The sequence below is a fragment of the Durio zibethinus genome, chromosome 22 (assembly GCF_047325235.1).
Source record: "Durio zibethinus cultivar Kanyao isolate XHJ-2024 chromosome 22, ASM4732523v1, whole genome shotgun sequence".
NCBI lineage: Eukaryota > Viridiplantae > Streptophyta > Magnoliopsida > Malvales > Malvaceae > Durio > Durio zibethinus.
In genome coordinates this window covers 2,331,976-2,347,044 of record NC_143183.1, presented here as the reverse complement: position 1 = coordinate 2,347,044, position 15,069 = coordinate 2,331,976, and positions in this window count along the sequence as shown.

The following is a 15,069-nucleotide window of genomic DNA, read 5'->3' as shown; positions in this document are numbered from 1 at the left end:
ATCAATCAAGTGACCGGAACAAATGAAGCTATGAAACTTTATTTTCTTGTACCTGTAGAAGAGGGCACCTGATAACAGTTGATAACTAATCAGCCTTGTAGTTAGTAACTAGCTCAAGATGGGTCTAATGGTCCAAAGGGTTAGCAATAATATTCAAATCCGTCAATCTTACTTGATGGAATTTTCTTTAAATTAAATTTTGAATCAAGTTGGATTAGATTTATTTTTGAAATAAATTTCAAGTAAATCCATTCTAACCTAATTCAGTATATATATATATATATATATGTATTATTTATTTAATTTTATATTTATATATATGTATTATATTAATAAAATTATTATAAAATAATTTAATTTAAGATATTAATTTAATAAAAATACTATATTATATATAATTAAAATATAATTTATATTAAAAAAATATTTTTTAAATATTAAATTAAATTAAAATTAATCGAATCATTTGTCGTTTTACACGTGTTATTACAATCCAAGTAAGATGTTTACTCGTTCCATTGATAGCAACACAGGCAATTTACACCTTCACCTTCACCGCCATTACCATGACAGACCTTATCCAAGCAACAAAACCACAAAACGTTACAAAGATAAGGTTATGGTGAGATGATAAGGTTGAATGGACTTTTACAACAAAGTTTCCATGTAGAACATACCCAAAGACAGAAAATTATAAGAAAGATAGCATCATCACATTGGTGATAACGACATACAAAACCTTATATTCCATTAGGTTTCTCTCTTAACCAGAGACAGCATATACAAAGTACAGCTTAATTCTAAGAAGGTTGTAGAAAGAAAAGGCACTTCACGATGTTTACAGCATGAAAATGCAGAATGACAGTACAGAATTAACATAATTGAAGAAATTTTTATTTCCCAGAGTCCAATACAAGGTACAGATCATGCTAGCTGAGAATAGCAAGTATAGAAACTTTTCTGCTACTACGTTTAAACACTATCAACAATATTGGTCAACAGCCAAAAGTGCTAAAGGAATCTTTATATTGATCAAATTCCTACAGTAATGACCGTATGATCAAAGATTGCAGTTCAGTGCACATCAAAAAATGCACATCCAATGAATATATTTTTAGTACTTACGAGGCAATAGCTTTCAGTAGTTTAGATGCTCTAAACTTCTAAGCTTTCACTTCAACTTGTTTCAGCCCATGTTCCGGTATCAACAATCCAAGCCATTCTTTCCTTTCTGTAACTGCTTAAGATTTATTTTTCTTCAGGGAATCCATTGATGCACGCCTTGGACATTCCCACATGAATCTTTATTGCTTTATTATCACAAGCACCATTAATTCCAATCTCTTGAATCGTATGACCCGTAATCATCTTCTTTGCATTAACACTCAAAGCAAGGATTAGAAGTGTAAATAATATTTTAGTACTTATAAATTATTTGGGTGTGACTTAAATAAAATTCGAATTCAGTTTGATTATTCTCGAGTTGAGCTCGAGTTCAAGTAGTTTGACTTATCGATCCAGTTAAGTTTGAATATTTTTATATCCAATTTGAGTAATTTGCAAGTTTAATCAAGTTTTTATATTTTAATTATTTTAATTAATAAAATATTTCGAATTCGAGCTCTAGTATAAATAATCAAGTTTATTTTTACATATTAATTAAGTCTAATCGAACAAGCTCGAGTAATTCGATTTTTATCTTGAGTCAAATTCGAACCTCAACTTAATACTGTATCGATTCAAATTTGATTGATTACACCCTGAGTAACAACATGTTCCAAAAGTGAACAATCATAATTCTTGGCCAATTCATCCCAAAACTTCCTCAACCAAACCACATCATTACTCCCTTTACAATACCCTGGAAAAGGCCTCCCCATCAACACAATAATCCAATCCCTCTCCTCCTCATTTATCCTCTCAAATCCATAATCCACATGTTTCTCTCCAATCCATAATCCTCACCTCCTAATATCACTGTTTTTTCCCTAAAAATCTTTTGTTCAGAATTAGGATCCTTGGAATGCATAATATCTTGCAACATATGATCAACAGCTTCAAATGCATGTCTATGTGCCATTGAAGCTTCATCCCATATATCAAAGTTGCCCTGCAAAGTAATTCTACAAGTGGACCGCCTTGCTTAACATCACAACATGAGTCTTTGTCTAACTTTATAGGAATTTTAAATCTAGAATATGTTGTTCTCCTCCCAGGCAATAATAAAGTAGCAATACCTGAAGATGCAACTACAATAACAATATTACCTTGAAATCGGATCTTAGAAATAATTGTTCTCCATAAAAATGTCTTTCCAGTACCTCTACTTTCATATAAAAAAAAATCCGACACTAACATTATTTATAGAATGGATACAACATCATATACAGTTTTTTGTTCACTGTTGAGCCTATCATATAGGTTATTATGATCCTATAATAATGCATCTCTATCATAACTCATTTCTTCCAAAACTAAAGAATTGTGATCATAAACGACTGACAAAAAATTAGGGTAGGGAATAGTCATAAACTCTTTTAATGATTTTCCATTTTGTTTCATTATCTTTTCAATCTCAAACAAAGTATAGTTTTACAATTGCTCAGGAGTCAAATTTAGGTCTGGTCGTTTATATGCCATTCTTTGTTGATATAAAATATCCTTAGAGAGTAGCTCCTAATTCTTGTTTCATAACTCATTCGGTTTTGTAACTTCACAAAACAAAAGAATGGTAACAAATAAATCATCTAGTTGATGTCCGGTAGCACATAGAGATGTTTCACGTAATGTTGAAAGCCATTCATAATCGTCTTCAAGCACTCTCAATGCTTTACGGGCATCTTTATAAGTCGAATAAATAATCCTATCAACTGTCCTTATATCTTCAAAGGATCTAGCACTTTTTACGATATTAAGAAATATCTTTAGAAAATATCTTTCCCCAGAAGATGGATGAGCATAAAATAATCTTCCGATAGACCTTTCTTTCTTTTTAGGTTTCCATTCTTTTTTACTTTTGCACCTAACCCATTTTGTTGGGAAATCAACATAGGTTAAATTCTTTGCATTCTCATGCAATTCATTTGTTTGCATCCATTTCATAAACATTGTATTATTTACATTTGGCCTGCTTAAAACGTCATGTAAATCTTCATCATCATGAAAAATGATATTTTGTTCATGTGGTAGATGGAATGTTAATCGTTCTACAGCTAGCTGAGGATGTTGTATATCAAATTGAAATATTTTCCAACATGCTTCGAAAGCCGATATATAATGACAACCTAAGTATATTTTGATCTTATCAACTTCAGTGACATTTCTCTACTAGTTTCTTTGTCGATTGATGCATTCTCTTAAATCAAACATGTCGTTTTATCTTCTCCCTTACACATGTACTTAAACAAATATTTGATACATCTACACTGGTTACATAACTCAACATTAATGTAAGAATCATATTTTACAACCAAATCGACATTATAAGGAGCAACCCATGTATTGTCCAATTCAATAACACTTATAGTTACAGTCTTATTATCATTCTTTTATCTATAGATAGAAAATCCATCTTCACTAATAGTTGTTTGAGATTGAAATTGTTTTGGGTAATGCTTAGAACACGTTTCATTTATCATGCATGGAGATGTCGTGTTTGCATTTTCACGTGGACCATGCATCATGAATTAAACAATTGCTTTGTAAGTAAAAGGATCTACTTTCTTATTGGGAAGCTTTACAAATATCAAACAATCTACTAAGGATATATCTGTTAACTTATCATCCAGAATAAGAAAGAGTGCAATGTGAGCATAGGGTAGACCTTTTTTTTTTAATTCAATGGTGTATATTACTACACTAAGATATTTATAAATTTTAGTCATTATTATTTAAGAAAGACTGAATAAATAAATTGTTTAAAGATAAAATTTGCTAACCTGTTCTAACTTGTCCAAAATATTTTCCTTTTGTCAAGTCTTTAATTAACTGCTCTAACTTAATCTTAAAGACTCTAGTGACCACATCAGGTCTATCTTCAGGTTTTTATCCAGGGATTAACTTGAAGAATTTCTTAATCTCAGGCCATTTAGGGTTATATGTGAAAGTTAAGAATAAATCTGAAGGACCTGCCTATCTACATATTGTCATTGAATCTTGATAATTTTGTACCATATACCTTGGATTTTTAGTGACAAATGATGACAAAATGATCTTTTTTCCTAACAGAAGAAGGTATTATGTCTCATCTCAATATTCTATCTTCTAATCCTTGTAGGATATCACATCGTAACTTTGGTTGATTCCTCATTACCTAACTAAATCTTTCTGCTTGCATGCTCATGAAACAATCAACCAAATATTACTGGGTTAAACAACCACTACCAATTAGAGTATGCCCTTCATTTTCTCGAAATTGTAGTCGAAAAGCATGGTATTGTCGTTGGGTAAGTTTCTTTCTTTTCGAATTTTGACTTTCTATTTCTCTATGCATTATGTCAGTGTGATACCCATCCTCTCCGTATGGAAATAATAATGGGTATTGCATTGCCATAAAACTTGGATACAATTCACTGATACGTCGTAAGCCAGCTTCATATTTTTGTATAACCACATCTCTTTTACTTGTCAATTCATCATCATTTCCAACAATTAAAGTAGCAACTTTTGATGCAATTGGCAAATTATATCGTTGACCATCCTTTCTATGTGTACCAATTAGCTTGATACTTACAGGTACATAATCTGACTCTCGAAACCTATCTCTTGTCATTTTAAATACTTTTGCTAGTTGGTTGTGCTCATCAAGCATTGCTAGCAAGCCAATTTAGTATCCAAACTACTGCTAGATTCATTAGATTTCATGGTCCTTAACCTATTGGTAACCTCATTTTGTGTATCATATATATGCAACTATCCAAATTTAGGCCTGGCACCACTGGTTGGTAATAAAGAGCCTATCTTGTGATGGTTTTGTTCACTAATTCTAAAAATATATGGACCACCACCATCATTAATCTTTTTATCTATTACCCCACCAATAGAGGTGAACGCAAACATGGAGTTATATGCTCGAATGTTATCTCTAAATTTCGTAATACGTTGGTCTCCATTATGATCAATCAATCATTTTAAGAAATCAAGGGGCTCTTTCAATAGAGGTAGTTAAACTTTTTTATTCAGACAACATAACCCAAACCTTGGATTTTTCGTATTTCTGTGTTTATCAATTCTCTCTTCACACCACATTGTTACTCCATAACTTCTAAAAACTTATATGGGTCCTCTAAAGTTTCATTGTTCCAAATATTTTCCTATAAATAATATTTATAGTTGTTTGAATTTAGTTTTAATTAAATTATTTTTTAACAAATATAAATTAACTAATTTGTAACTTACTTATGTATGTCACTTGATCTATACTTTATTCACTATCAAAGTCAACTTAACAACCATCTATTTCTATAGGTTCTTCACTATCTACATTAACGATTTAAATTTAAATAAAAATAATAAAGAAATTATTTTTATTTAAAAGAATGATTTATTCATACAATGAATGCAACGTACTTGCGAGGAATAATCAACATCATTTTCAAGATGAAAAGTTGAATTAAAGTTTAAATATGTCTGAGTCGTAGTTGATAGACACATCGAGCAAAATGACAATCTTAAAAAGGAATTAATGGGGTAGAATGTGTATAAGAATCTTCTCTTGACATCATCAATGGTTGTGAAGTTGGTAAAATGGTCTTTTTGCTAATTGCATTATTCTCTGAAATATTGAAGTCTTGATTGGAATGAAAAGTAATTTCATCGACATGAGCGGTATTGATGGAATGGCTATTATTTGTCTCAAATATTGCCATGAATTATGTTGTGTTACTGAACTATTACCAGTGAGGTGACCAATAAAGGTGACTCATTAACAAATCTGATAATATTTGGACAAACATTCTCTTTCTTCGTTTGGGATAACCAAATTGGATTCATTGGTCAAGTTGGTGCTGAAATGGCCAACAATGAAGCAATTGAAATGGGATAAGTTTGTTGATTTCTAAATAAAGAGTTATGTGAATGAACATTTCTCCTAGTTTCATGTTGGTTTAAAATATCCCATCTTCGTTGCCTACGTTCTTTTGATTCCATTGACCTTTTTAAAACTCTAAATTAAAAAATGTAATTGAAAAATAAAATTATTTTGAGTTCATGTATATATACATCATATATCACAAAATCTATCTATATGTCTAACTTTCTATTTATTTATCAGTGTGCATGTGAAATAGTATTATGTATGATCATGTAGATTTTTTCATATTTAATAAAAAAACAGAAAAGATATATAGCAAAGTTAGCTTGTAACATAGCTTGGGTTGATTTGTCAAAAATGAGATAATTACGAAGGTTAGTCGAAAATCTACACACAAAAATTAATCTTTAATTCAATTCAATAAGCAATTAAGTAAATTATAAAATAAAGATAAATGAAAAAAATATATTGTTAACATTTAAGGACAACCTACTGACAAAAGAACAAATTTTTATTATAAACAATATAAACAACTAAATGATGCATAACATCAGGTGACGAAGACAATAATTTTCATACATTTGTTGAATTTATAAAATAAACATTAAAAGGAAAATAAAAATAAATTTAATATGTAATACAATTATTCCAAATACTATCTTAAAAAGGCTTATACTTGCTATTAACATTATCTTCATCACTTGCATAATCATTTTTATCATCTATTATTTCTAAAGGATCATGTTCGATCTCATCAATTATAATTGTTTTCGCTTTCGGACTCGTTTGTAATTTATCCAATTCTCCTTTGCAACTTTTGGAGCAGTTTGTCCACAAAATGGTAGAAAATATCTAAAAACAGGAACTTTTCTTAGGTTAAAGGTAAAATTTGGAAAAGTTTTCCTTTCAAGATAGTAACTCATCTGCCTGCTCGTTATTTTTTTTTTCTTGTGATGATATCCCTTTCAAAATTCTTTTTGGCACAAACTTTCTTTTCTAAAATATTTTGATCCATCTGATTCATTAAATTTGTGAAAATAAAAAGTTAGTATAATTATTTAAATATTAATCCCTTGAGTGATTTTCTATCAAAGGAATAAATATACTTTTTTTATTCAATAAAAAAAATCATAACCAAATATTTTGATGAAAGTTTGAAAATATATGCTTTTATATATTAAAAAAGATTTCATTTTTTTCAAGAGTACATAATTTCAACCCATTTTACTTTCAGTTACTTGAAGTAGCAAGCGGCATACCATCTTTTAAGATAAAACATATTTATTGAGATTAATTTCTATATTGTTTTTAAATCATAATAAAAACACAATATCATAGATGAATTATAGGTAGATTTACAATGATTAAAAAAAATAAAAGTTAAAGATTAATTGAGAGAAAAAATATTACTTGATTAAGTCAATGTCAAAGACAAAAATAAAAGGCTTTCGTATGAAACCTACAAAATATAACAATATTATTACTCTAACTTTACACTTTGTAAAATATAGTATATACTAAAACTTAAACTTAAAAACAAATTACAAAATATATTAAGATAAAACTATAATTGATATTTTAAAATTTAAAAGGATATTATCTAAATAATTAGAAATTAATTTTAAAAGGAAAAAGATATATCATATTTGATAAAATTCAAAAAATAAAATAAACAATACTTGAGAAATAAAAAATATTCAAAACTTATCATACATATATTTAAAACATAGTATATCAATATTGAATCCATAAACAAATTTCATAATAAATCATACTAAATATTCATTAAGCTTTGTTCCTAATTAGTACATATTACTTTTCTAATAACAGTAATGGAATCTAAAAATTCTTTTGATAGTTTTACATTTATATTTTTTGTCCATGGATATCCAGGAATTTTGTTTTTTCCATTATGAATGCTCGAGCAGACAGAAAGGGTTGCACTTCTCCTTGCTCCCATTCTCACATAATCTTTCACAAATTTCTTAATCAATGTTTTATATTTAGGATGCCTCGTCCAAATCTCATGTAAAAGATTCTTTTGTATAGGGGTTAAAAGTGTATCTTTCAACAATTGATATTTCCTCTCATCTTTCCTAATGAGAATGCATCTAGACTATATCAATTTCTGAATCATATGATTGACCTTGATAATATGCTTAATAATATCATCATCATTCGGATCCATTCGATATTGTGATATCAATCTTATGACTTTCAAAAAATGTGCCTCAGTTCTTATAACGATGGGAGTCTTAATGATAACTATCATGATTTTCTATAATGCATTGATAAAAAAAAATAGTTTATTGATTTATGGCATGCCTATAATCTTAGTTAATTGCAAGCATAAAAGATCACATGATAAGAACTTCTTTTATAATATTATTTATAAAAGATTTATTCATGAATAAAAATAAGATAAAAGGAAAACTTAATTCTTAAGAATATTAGTTAAATATAAATGATAAGAACTTCTTTGCTTAGAAATTAATTATCAATTTCACTATAATTTGAATCTAACCAAAACTCAATATAAATCAACTACAAAACAATGCCTTATTTTTAAATTAAATACCCTTATACGCTTTATTTTTAAATTAATTTTTATTTTTTAATATACTTTAAAATATATATATCTAATAAAATCTAAATGAAATGACCAAATTTTCCTATAGTTAAATGAACACATTTTTTAAATTTTACTCTTTCTAAAGGATGAAAAATTTTGGGCTTTTTCTAGGTCTGACTAGATAGTTTGGGTTAGGCCATAAGTTGATTGATAAACCGAATCCCTAAGGGCCCGCACTCATAAAAAAAAAAAACCCTAATTTTCTTTTTAATCAAATTCCTCCCAAAATCCCAATTTCAAAACTCTATGAAAAAAGTTCTTTTAAAATTAAAATTTAACTCGAGATGTGCTATCACATCCAATACGTCAAAGAAGTAGAGAGTAAAAGTGAAAGTCATGTGCGTAAAAATGGCGGCCTCATAACCAGTTGCGACGAAAGGCGCCACAGAAACAACCACGAGAACAACTACGACGGGTATAGCCTTTGTTTGAAGAGAACACTTTTGGTGGTTCTATGGACTCTATAGAAGGTAAGTAATAAAATGTTTCATTCTTGAGGCTGTAAAAGTTGAGGTGGCAGAATGTAGTAAGATGAAAGGAGAAGTTAAAGGGGAGTGTCAAAGTATAGAAAGATGTAGTTTTTTTTTACTCTGAATCTGATTCTCAATTTTTGTTTTTAATTTAACTTATGAAAGTTGGGAAGTTTTTAGGTCTTTTAGTGGTCATTTTTTCACAGTAGTTGGAAAAAGATGAGAAGCTAACTCGACTACTTTGAGGAAAACATATTCTTTGGGTAACCCTACCAAAATTTTAGAATGTTTTACCATTTAAGATATCAAAAACTTTTAATAGTGTAATGACCGTTGGTTTAGGATTGATGGTTGGTCCTACGGTGAAACATGAGTTGAAATGGGTGTTCTAAGAGGTTTGGCTGTAGAGTAGAGTAGCCTTTGACGTATCATATTATAAAGATCTTTGAAGAGCTTGGAAGTACTGAAGTTTAGTAACTGTCAGTTAGTCTAAAAGTGAGATGCAAAATAACCGTGGAGTGGAATCAACCAGGTTATTGACATGTCAAATAGTAAGTTACCATGTGGACACATCTTTGAGGACACAGTTTTTTAGCACAAGTCACCATTTTTGTTGTTGTTGGTTAGTTTGTCCTCTATTGCTATGGTGGTTACCTTTATCTTTTCAGACATGAAAGTTGTAAAACATATCATTTACTATAAAAAAAAATTCTACCAAATTTCAATCTACTTAAGGGTTTCATTCTCAAGTCTAAAAAAAAAACAACTATACAAAATTAAAAATCACAAACATGGATGTATGAGACCTTTTTCCTTATTATATGACATATGTAGAAGAGATTGTTGATATTCTTGCTGTCTTTTCACAAAATCGCTATAAATTTTTTAAGCTTGCAATGTATGCTCTTTTTGTTATTTTTGTCTAATCCGAGATCTTGCAAATTGATTACTAAATCTAAAAATTAAAGTTAACCTGTATAGGAAATTTCTTTATGGCTTTCTTTTTAAGAAACAAAATCCTGTCTGGAGCTTTCTTTTTTATAAGCAATATATGTAGACAGATTCTCTTGAATAGAGATGATGAAGGTGATGAAGTACAGCAGGTACTTATGACCGGTCTCAGCCTCGATGGTTTCCTGGTGCAGCCAATTTATGCTGTGCCGAACTTTTGAGGGGTGGTTTGACTGAACGAATAGGCAACTTACTGCTTTCTGATTCATTCTTTATTCTTCTAACTCCAATTCGACATCTTTCAAAAAACTATGGTTGCCAAAATTGATCAAATAAACCTAGTATTTTGAGGTTATACCTTTTTTTTCTTCTCCTTTGTATTTAATTCCGATAATTAAGTTTAGAAACAAAATTAATTCGCCAATTTCTAGCAAGCATGGAAAATGGATGTTCACATTTGTCTCATTTTCTCATTCCTCCCTGTCACTTTACCTAGAAAGTGAAACCCTGCATTTGTAGCTTATGAAGATCCCTTTTTATTGTAAGTTAATATCTAAAATTGTCAAGGAAAATTGCTTTTACTTTCAACGTTTTTCTTTACTTTGAATCTGATTCTCAAATTTTTTTTTAATTTAACTTATGAAAGTTGGGTAGTTTTTAGGTCTCTTAGTGGTCATTTTTTCACAGTAGTTGAAAGAGGGTCAGAAGCTAACTCAATTATAAATCCAAAGATTAAGGTCTATTAATAACGAATAGAGAGTTCTTGACTAAGTGCAGCACCTAAAACAGCCTAAGGACAGAACTTGTAATATTTTCTATTCTTATATTATTTATATAAAACTCTGAGCACATCGGTAAATCTACCTTATGAGCTAGGATGTCCATGGACACTCTCAAAAATTGAAAAATAAGAAAATTTGAAGGGAAATTTTTTCCCAATCACCTCCCAAATTCTCATGGACACCTAAACGATCGAAAAATAAGAAAATTTGAAAGAAAATTTTCCTTGTACTCCTCCACAATTTCCTTATGGACACTTTTTTCGTTGATAGTTTATATATATATATATATATATTATAAATAGACACTCTCTGAAAAAATCCTGGATTCACCACTGCTTGAGCATTTCCTCGACTAATGTACTGGTTCTATATGAGTTGACTGGCTAAAATTTGAAAAAAATTATACTTGGAATCTGTTGCTAGAATTTTACCGATAAACCATGATGGAATTGGTAGCATGCAAGTTTGCTTTCAGTCAGCATTCTTTTCTTACATTTTAGACAGAAGGTTTTGAGGCTTTTAAGTTATTTAGGTTGCATTGATTGTCATATTTCTAATTAGCCATTTAAAGCTAAACTCATGTGAATTTTTTTACTTATGGGGTAGGTGAGTCTTCTTTCAAGGATACATCATAGGGACCTGGTACAGTTGCATGGGTATTGTCAAGAAGATGGGAGAAGTATGTTTATTTATGAGTTCATGCACAATGAAACTTTCAGAGAACATCTGTATGGTAAGTTAAAATGTTTTTAGGTTAAAAGCAATATAAATGGAGTGCTTACCCGTGTAAATTACGGTAGGCCCTTTAATGTGGGAACGTGGTATCAATTGGATAAAACGCCTTGAGATTGCTGAAGATGCGGCAAAAGTTAAGCCAAGGGATAAATTTGTGATTTCTCTACGTTGAGGTTTCTTGCTTCGTTCAAGTGATTGGAGGTTTGATTCTTGTAGTTTTTTGGTCATTTAGTGGTCATTTTTTCACAGCAAAGACACAATCTCTATTTGTTACTCATTATTAGGGATGGCGAGTTAACCCATCCCCGACGGGTTCCGGCCCGACCCGACCACACGGGGTCGGTTTTTTTTTTTTGAAATTCGGGTTTCGGGGTTGGGTAAAATAAAGAAACAATTGGGGTCGGGTTGGATTCGGGTTTGCCTAAAACCCGACCCGACCCGATATTATATAAAAAATTATTTTTTAATTAATTATTTAATTTTTATTATATATATTTATATAATTATATTTTTAAATATTTATATTTACAAAATAATATTTTATATTTTAAAAAATAATATTTTATTAATTTTGGGTCGAGTCGGGTACGATTTACATGGTATCGGGGTCGGGTCGGGTTCGGGTATGAAAAATAAAAAAAAAATTCGGGTAGGATTGGGTTCGGGTTTAATAAAGCTTTAAAATCGGGTCGGGTTTGGGGTGAGCAAAACCCGCCCCGAACCCGACCCGATGCTAACCCTACTCATTATAACGACAATGATTTTAAGATACTTAAAGTTAGTTTGAATTTTAAGACTTTAGATTGATTTAAGGTTGGCTATCAATTTTGATATGGTTTGTGTTTGGTTAAAATTTGATAAAAAATAAAATCAGGTAAAATAAAAAATAAATTCACCTAGAATTGAAAAGCAATAAAAGAGTAACGTTAAAATCTGTGAGAAAATGGAGTATTGTTTGGAAAATAAATTAAATGGAAAGAGGATAAAGAATCAAGCTATATAACAGATAGATTTTATTCAAATAATAAATTTATCTATAAATTATATTTAATCAGATAAATAATATTTAAATTTTAATATTTTATATTTTTATCTTATAATTTTTTTTATATGTTTTAATATTATGTTAGTCATTATCATACACAACCATTTAAAAATAATAAGTTAAAATACTCACAATTATCTTATTTTCTTTAAGCATTTTTTTATGACAAACAATTTGTTTTACGTAATTTTGATAATTTTTAAAAGTAATACACTTACTTTACCATTGACAAAGTGGCTCTACCTCGACACAAGTTTTATATTTTGCCCACTATTTCCATTTTTTTTATGTAGCAAAGCATATATCATACATATATATTTATACTTATAAGCATATATACGTATCAAGGCTAGTCTATTTTTGAAATATTAATTTTTATTTTTATTTTTTTGGCATAATGAAATATATAAAATATCTTTTTGTGGGTACATGCATGAGAAAAACATATATAATACATATTTAGATTAATTGTCTCCAAATTTAGATGCATTAATATTTCATAGTTTAATTTAAGTTTGTTATAGTAATTAAATACCTATATTAATTGTAGATAAATTATAAAGATAAATTATTTTTAAATTAATTTTAAATTAAGATAAAGTGATATAGGATAATAGAATTTTATTATAATTTAAATTGATTTTTGATTAAATTTTAAAATTTTAGATAATTTAATAATATTTAAAATATATAAATATCATATGTGTCAACATAATAAAAAATTTTAAGATTTATCTTACGTATTAAAAAAAAAATTATCCATATAAACATTTACGTCAGTAATTAATATATAATAACTATGTATATTGTAATATATATATATATATATATATATATATATATATATATGATTTGAACTCACAAACACATGTTTCACTTATGTATTACGTATCACCCATGTGATCATCATTTAATTCCCATCATAGTAGGTGTTGGGGTTGATGTAACAAATATTTTTGCCACACTAAAATAGTTTTTTATAAGTAACGGTTTAAATTGGTTCAAATTTGATTTAATTTTTTAGAATAATTTATAATATTATAAATTTTTAAAATTTGATTTACATTTAAATTAATTTTTTAAATTAATTTGATCAAAATTAAATTTTATCGATTTGATTCAATTTAATTTATCAATTTTTAAAATTTTAATTTTTATATATATTATTTTCATAAATTTTTTAATATATTTAAATAAATTTATATAAAAAATTATTTTTTTATAAAAATTTAAAAATATATATAAATTAATAAATATATATAATTCAATTATATTTGATTTTTAAAAATTTTTATATTAACTTAATATATACATTTAATATTAAAATTTAATTCAAATCAAATTAAAAATTAATCCAAACCAAAACTTTTTTTCAAATAGATTTTCGATTTTTTAATTTTTTAAACCCCCCCTCCCTGGCTAGCAACGTCACTCTTAAATATGTACTTTTTGAAAGCTTGGCGAATTTTTTTATTATAATTTCTTTTACCCTAATCACAACCTCCTCGGTTGACACGCTGCCTGCAAATTAAGATCAAACTTCAAAAACAAGTTAGACATTCCAATTTCATTAATGATGCAAATGACAAACTTGATTACTCGCAAAAGGCAAACTTTATATGCTTTGCCTATCCGTTACATCCGTCCCGCACTTATATTTTACATATATAGTTATTTATATTTAGTATTAAATTTTTTATTAAATAATCTAATTATTATTTTAAATTAATTAAAATTATTATATATTTAAAAATATATATTACTATACATTTATAAAAATATTACGTAAATATGTAAAATAAAATAAAATTTTAAATAATTAAAAAAATACGAATATAAAAATTATTCATATGCATTATATATTTAAAATGATTGATATCTATTCTATATAAATATGAGAATAAATAAAATATAAAATTTTAGAAATAAGAATTAAAATTGTTTTAAACATGTCGTATCCTACACTTTGACATTTTTTATCATAGGGTATTAAATTGATTTCAATAAACGGTACGAAACCTAAAATGAATTGACGTGTAACGATTATCTACCCAAAAATGATGTCTAACTACTTATCAAAAGTATATTAATTCTAAATATTAAATGCTATATGAGAAATATATTAACTTATTTGGATGTATTTAATAGTCGGGTTATTCTTATAAATTTAAAGATTCACTCAAATTTTAAGAGGGCTTAAATAAGAAATTAAAATTTGTTATATAAATTTAGATATAATTTTTAATTTTATTTAAATTTTGGATTGAGTCTTAAATAAAGAAATTAAAGCATGAGCTCAACCTTAATAAATTATATATAATTAAAATATTATAATTATATAAATATATATATATGTTGATTTTTATTTTTTATATTTTATTTTTAAAAAAAATTTAAAATTTTTTTTATTATATAAATTAAGT